This window comes from Etheostoma spectabile, chromosome 20 (genome assembly GCF_008692095.1).
Source record: "Etheostoma spectabile isolate EspeVRDwgs_2016 chromosome 20, UIUC_Espe_1.0, whole genome shotgun sequence".
Lineage (NCBI taxonomy): Eukaryota > Metazoa > Chordata > Actinopteri > Perciformes > Percidae > Etheostoma > Etheostoma spectabile.
This window is the reverse complement of record NC_045752.1, coordinates 6,390,927-6,396,306: the sequence shown is the minus strand read 5'-3', so window position 1 is coordinate 6,396,306 and position 5,380 is coordinate 6,390,927. Positions and strand designations below refer to the sequence as shown.

The 5,380-nt window shown below is 39.6% G+C and overlaps 1 long non-coding RNA gene across 1 annotated transcript in view; it reads left to right on the top strand.

The window, feature by feature from the left end:
- Positions 1 to 5,380, top strand: part of LOC116670415 (uncharacterized) — an 8,740-nt gene that overhangs the window by 1,753 nt on the left and 1,607 nt on the right. Inside the window, exon 2 of the long non-coding RNA XR_004327017.1 lies at positions 1,671 to 1,676. This is a non-coding gene — a long non-coding RNA (uncharacterized LOC116670415). The remainder of the gene's footprint in view (positions 1 to 1,670; positions 1,677 to 5,380) is intronic.

Sequence of the window (5,380 nt, the reverse complement as noted above, 5' to 3'; positions counted from 1 at the left end):
GATCCACTTTATGTCCATAATTCATCACATTTTGGCTCATTTCTGCCGCTAGCTCGCTGCTCCGTCTCTCCTGTCTGTTTTTTCCGGAAATAAAGGCCCCTGTATGCCCATATATGGGAGATAATGTCACCCCTCTTGTATGGAAGGCCAGAGGGGACAAAAAGGCCATTTGGCTGTATAGATGGCGTGGAGGCGCACATATTTGACACACATTTGCTTGTGTAGCATTGCTGTGGGTGTAATATAAATAAATATGACATTATTATGTTATTATTGGCATAAGTAAATGTCATGAGAGAAAAAGCGTCTTGACTTTCTTTGAAAAAATTTATGTATTTTGTCAACTGTATAAGTTATAATGATTATTTCTTCACAGTGTGACTCCCAAGACATATGAGAAGTGTTTTAGAAAGGAAAATGGCTTATTCATTACCTATCTGTCTGTGATATCAATATATATCTGGAAGAATCCTGTTCCGTTTTATTTATTTATTTGTCTTTAAGGCCCTACAACCATTTTAAACATGCAAGTGACCTCACTGCAACCCAAATATTCTAATAACCCAGTTTTTCCTAAAAAAAAATTATGTTCATATCTTGACTGTAGACAACAGGGTTGATGTTTTACAAGCTTTTTTATAAAATAAATCCAGACGGACAATAAACTGTAAAAATGGCCTCAAGGCTTAGCATTGTCATTGAGTGCATATTGCCATGCTGAGGCAGATTCTTAGTCCTGTTTTTGATGAGCAATAATTTTAATTGGGCTGATGTCTGTATCTGCTATTGTTCAAATCAATTCAGCTTTCCGTAAACTTTTAGTAACACTACTAACTTCCTAAACACTTCTGTTTTGTATTATACTTCATAGCTTCAGTAGATGGCATGGTAAATTGCAATCAAACAATTCACAATTCTGATTATCTAGACAAAAAATCTAACTAAAGAATTAATATATAAAGCAAGCAGTTCCACAAAATATGGCAAAGTAAGAAGCTCTGCTGCTAAGATACTGTTTCCACTGTGACAAAAACAGCTGCTGAACAGCACCTCAAACAGTTTCTGTCAGTGATTACCTGTCCTTTCTCCTTTACTTGCTGTCAGAACAACACAGAGAATATGAAACTTGATCTGATTCTTTCCCTAGGTATTTCTGATCCAAAAACATTTTGAAGGCAGAGGAAAAATACCAAAGGACCAAAGGAGGAGGCAACACCAGTGTGATGCTGTCCATGGTGCCGACAGGCCACAGATGGCACTGAATGGACAGCTGTACTAAAAACTTTACTATTTAATTGATAAAGTCCCTGGGGAATGTCAAGGATTTTGTGCAGACCTTTTTAAATCCCCACGTCCTTTAAAATGTATGTGGATTACAATAACCTTATATAATTGTCACATTCAGAAACCTTCTACAGCAGCTCTGTGCAACACAATATTTCTTTCTAACTGATTTGCATTTGGAAAACCTTCACAGGTGGCTAAACAATAAACCCCCATGTTTGGTTTTGTTGCAAAGTTGCCAGTCAACAAAGCAGGTGGTGGGTTGTAGAAAGTGTATACTTCCCTACAATAACAAGGATGGATGTACTGCATGGCATACAGAAACACAGCCCAATGTTTACTGTGTATCTGAATGTTTGTACCTGCCTGCCAGATATGGGAAAAAGTGTGCAGTTGAAAAAGGTGCCATGCATGTGCATACCCCTCCCTCCATGTTATATAATAGGACTGTTGATGACTGGCATCATTATCGGCCCTTTCTATGCCAGTCTAAAAAGGAGTTGTTGAGAGAGTAGTGGCTGAGGTGCGGAGGAGGTGGAGGTAGGCTACCTCAGCTCCAATATCATGCACATTTCAGATATATACCTGCCAGGGCCACCTGCAAAGTAACATTCACTGGTCTGCAGCATATTTCATTAAAACAGTGGCTCCTCTTCTGCTAAGGCAAAATTATGTTACATAAACAGCCTTCTGCTGTATAATTTAATAACCCTTAAAGGTTTTTATTCCAACAACATTTATGCAATTCATGCAAACTAACAGCACTCAACTGAAAGTGGAATTAAATTCAATTTCAACTTGTAAGTAAAGTTTAACAAATTAAAGGAAGTGTCCTGAATATCGGTAGAAGACAATGGACAATGATAAATCCGCATCCAACATGTTTTCTCAATCAGCTTTCTTTCTTCTGACTGGTTTGAAGTGGGCAGGGCTTGGAAAAAGGTGATGTCACAGTTGCGGTAAGTAACCAAGATTTTTACTTGTTTCTTATTTAGTCTTAAATATTTAGGATTCTAAAAACACACTTTAACATTTGAGAAATCTAAATGTTATTTCCTTGTTGATCAAGATATCAACTGGAACCTCTGGGAGGGAACACGTCTCTTGAACAATAAAATAAGTCTTAACAATTGTGTGACATTGTAAACATCACAAATAAACCTTTACTATCAGGTAGCAGCATCTGGATGCAGCGAGGTAATTCCTCCTTGTGTAGTGAGAGGCTGTCCTCTGTTCCCTCTGCTGCATCTTGTGCTTACAGATCAAACTCCGGGGAGGGAATCTACTCAAGTGTGATTACAGCAGCATTATTGACTAAACGTTTCCCCTAATTAACATGCAGTTAAAGTCAACTGTAAGACCTCATTGTCATTTGAAGCATTCATAAGCCATGCTGGTCCCCCCCCTTTCATTTCAAACATCCTTGACAAGCTGGCATACACACTTAGTACACATAGTCAAAAGAAATTATTCCACTATGTTTTTATATTTGGATTGTAATCTATGTTTCCCTTTACATAAAGATTTTTCCAGCATACATTGATTCAGAAAATGGTAGAAATAGATACATAAAAATTCACCAGAATGCAGGAAATCCCCCCAAGACCCTCAACATCATAGGTCAACATGCGAATCTGGTGGAAAAACCTTGGCCTTTGGGTTGCCAGGCCAGATTTGATTAGGCCAAATGTTGGTGCTATTTAACTAACATCTACAAACTGGGCAGTTTAAATAAACATGCACTGGCTATTAACAAGCTGGACAAGCCAATCCCCGTTTTGCATTGCATTCAGTTTAGTTAAATGGGTTCGGGCTAAGCCCCAAAATCCTCAAGTCCTAGAAACGCCCCTGACTGTTCCTAAGTAATTGAGTAAATATACTCGTTCCACCACTGTTTGCAGGTTTACAATCTAAAGCATACAGTACATCTTGGAATTTTAGGATTTGTGTATGCAATTGTAAAACTGTGAAGATTCCAAGCATTGTCAAGTCAAACTAAAGTAAAGACTATTTAAATCATAAGCAGCTGTTTAAAGCGGAGAATTGTTAAAGTGGGCGGAACCACTGCCGAGATTCTGCCCGGGGCTTTAAAGTGGAGAAAACATCGAAAGTAAAGAGGAACATCAGTTGACGAGCGGCAAACGGCAAGAGAGCAGACTGAAAGCTGCCGTCATCGCCAGCAAAAGCATGCAGAACTAATGACCTACAACACCTGAACGGCAGCCATTTTTCACCTGCTACTGCAGCTGCTAGAGAAGACTAAACTGTAAAGCATCTTAAAGACCTACAAAAATCCAAATGCCTTCCTTGGTTGAAGCAGTAATTCAAATGGAACAGCCAAATTGAACTGTTGCAGTAAGGCAAAATAAAAGGAGGCAAAAAGGATAAAAAGTGTTTGGTCATTGAGTGAAATGCAGTTCTTTATTTCGGGGTGGATGCATCAAATCCCTTTCAAAAGGGGAGTTTGAACAACAACTAGAAGAGACTCAACAAGCATCATGATATGATAACAAAATATTGGCATGTTATTGTTTTTCTGGCAATGGACACCTTGCATTGTTTTGTCTCTGCCATGGCCTGATGTAGAGATGCCACACAGAACAACAAACCTAACGGCTGCTACGGGCTACCAAAGCAGAAGGCTGTGCTCTGTGTGGAATAGAGTTACCAATTCTCTCTCACAAATTACACCTGGTAAGCAAGTCTGAAACACGTTACCTCAGTGTTTGTAAGATTTATGAGCATGTCTGAATACAAATCTAATTCACTTGGATCTGGCAGACACGGCAGAAAGTCCATGATGAAAAAAAAAGACGTTTTTTGTAGAGACATTTGCACTTCCCCCGCCATTCAAAAGAGGTTGTAAAAGTTAACAACCTCTGCATATGATAGAAATGCAGTAAACATACTCTGACATATGGCAGAAAATGCTGATCAAAGCCCTACAATGGGGCTTAGATGAGGGGAAAGCAGGAGCGCAGCAAGATTTCAGCATTTCAGCACACTGACATTTTTTAAAATGTGAATCTGGAGCAAAGCTGGTAATGTCAAACAAATTATATTGTATGTGATTTGTGAAATAGATCTAAAGATGTTTGTATGATTTTACAAGAAGCTACCCTACAAAAATGTTAGTCTCTCTTGAGCCCGTATAACCTACAGTGTATAGTATGAATGGCCAGCCATTCATGACATTTCTTCTTTTCATATTTTTCTCATTTAAAAAGAGTGAATGGAGCTAACTCAGGGTGTAAGGTATTGCCCATATGAACTGATTTGGCGCTGCTGTTGTTCTGCTTGTGTTATCAGAGCTCAGCGGACTTGGCTGAATAATTCAATGCTCCCAGCAGCAACTCTCTCTCTCTCACTCTCTCTTCGCACCGACCTAGTTTACATCAGTTTACAGGTTGGGCAAGGGGCTGGAGACTTGTCTCCCTGTAGCCTTGGCTATCAACCCTGGTCTGAAAAAAACTCTGTATACAAGATCAACCTTTGATAGTCTTGCAAATTAAAGTTATAATGTATCCTCCTGTGTCACACTGTAGCTACATTAATGTACATTTTTGGTAATGCCCTCTGTCAGAGTTGGACTAAAAACAACAGTCACAGCGGCACAATTTCAGAAGTCAAACAGGACTTTACTTTGAGCTCCATCCAGAGGCACAGTGTTAGTTCAACCACCTGCCAGGCTGACAAGAAGAAATGTCACGCCTGTTAAACATACCACCAACATCCGAAAGCTCAGCTCATTGACAAGCCTGATGCTGCTCATAGCTCTCCTTTGACCTGCCAAGACTGCTGAGCCCAAATGAGCTTAAAACACAGCATGAAACACAGGCTGTCGACGCTCATCTGTGAGTGGGAGTCTGCTCGCCACAAGCTCCGGATTGAAGAGTTGTCGAGAGGTGACAGTACAGATCTGTCACGCAAAATCATGTTTTGGAATGTTTTTGGAATTGTAAATGCACGTATTAGTTAGTGCAGTGCACTTCAGTTCGAGAAAATAGATTGACTTTTCCCATGGGTGAAGCAACAGATGCCAAGCACTGGAGTAAAGAGTTAATGAAATTTCAGAGAGAGAGAGAGAGAGAGAGAG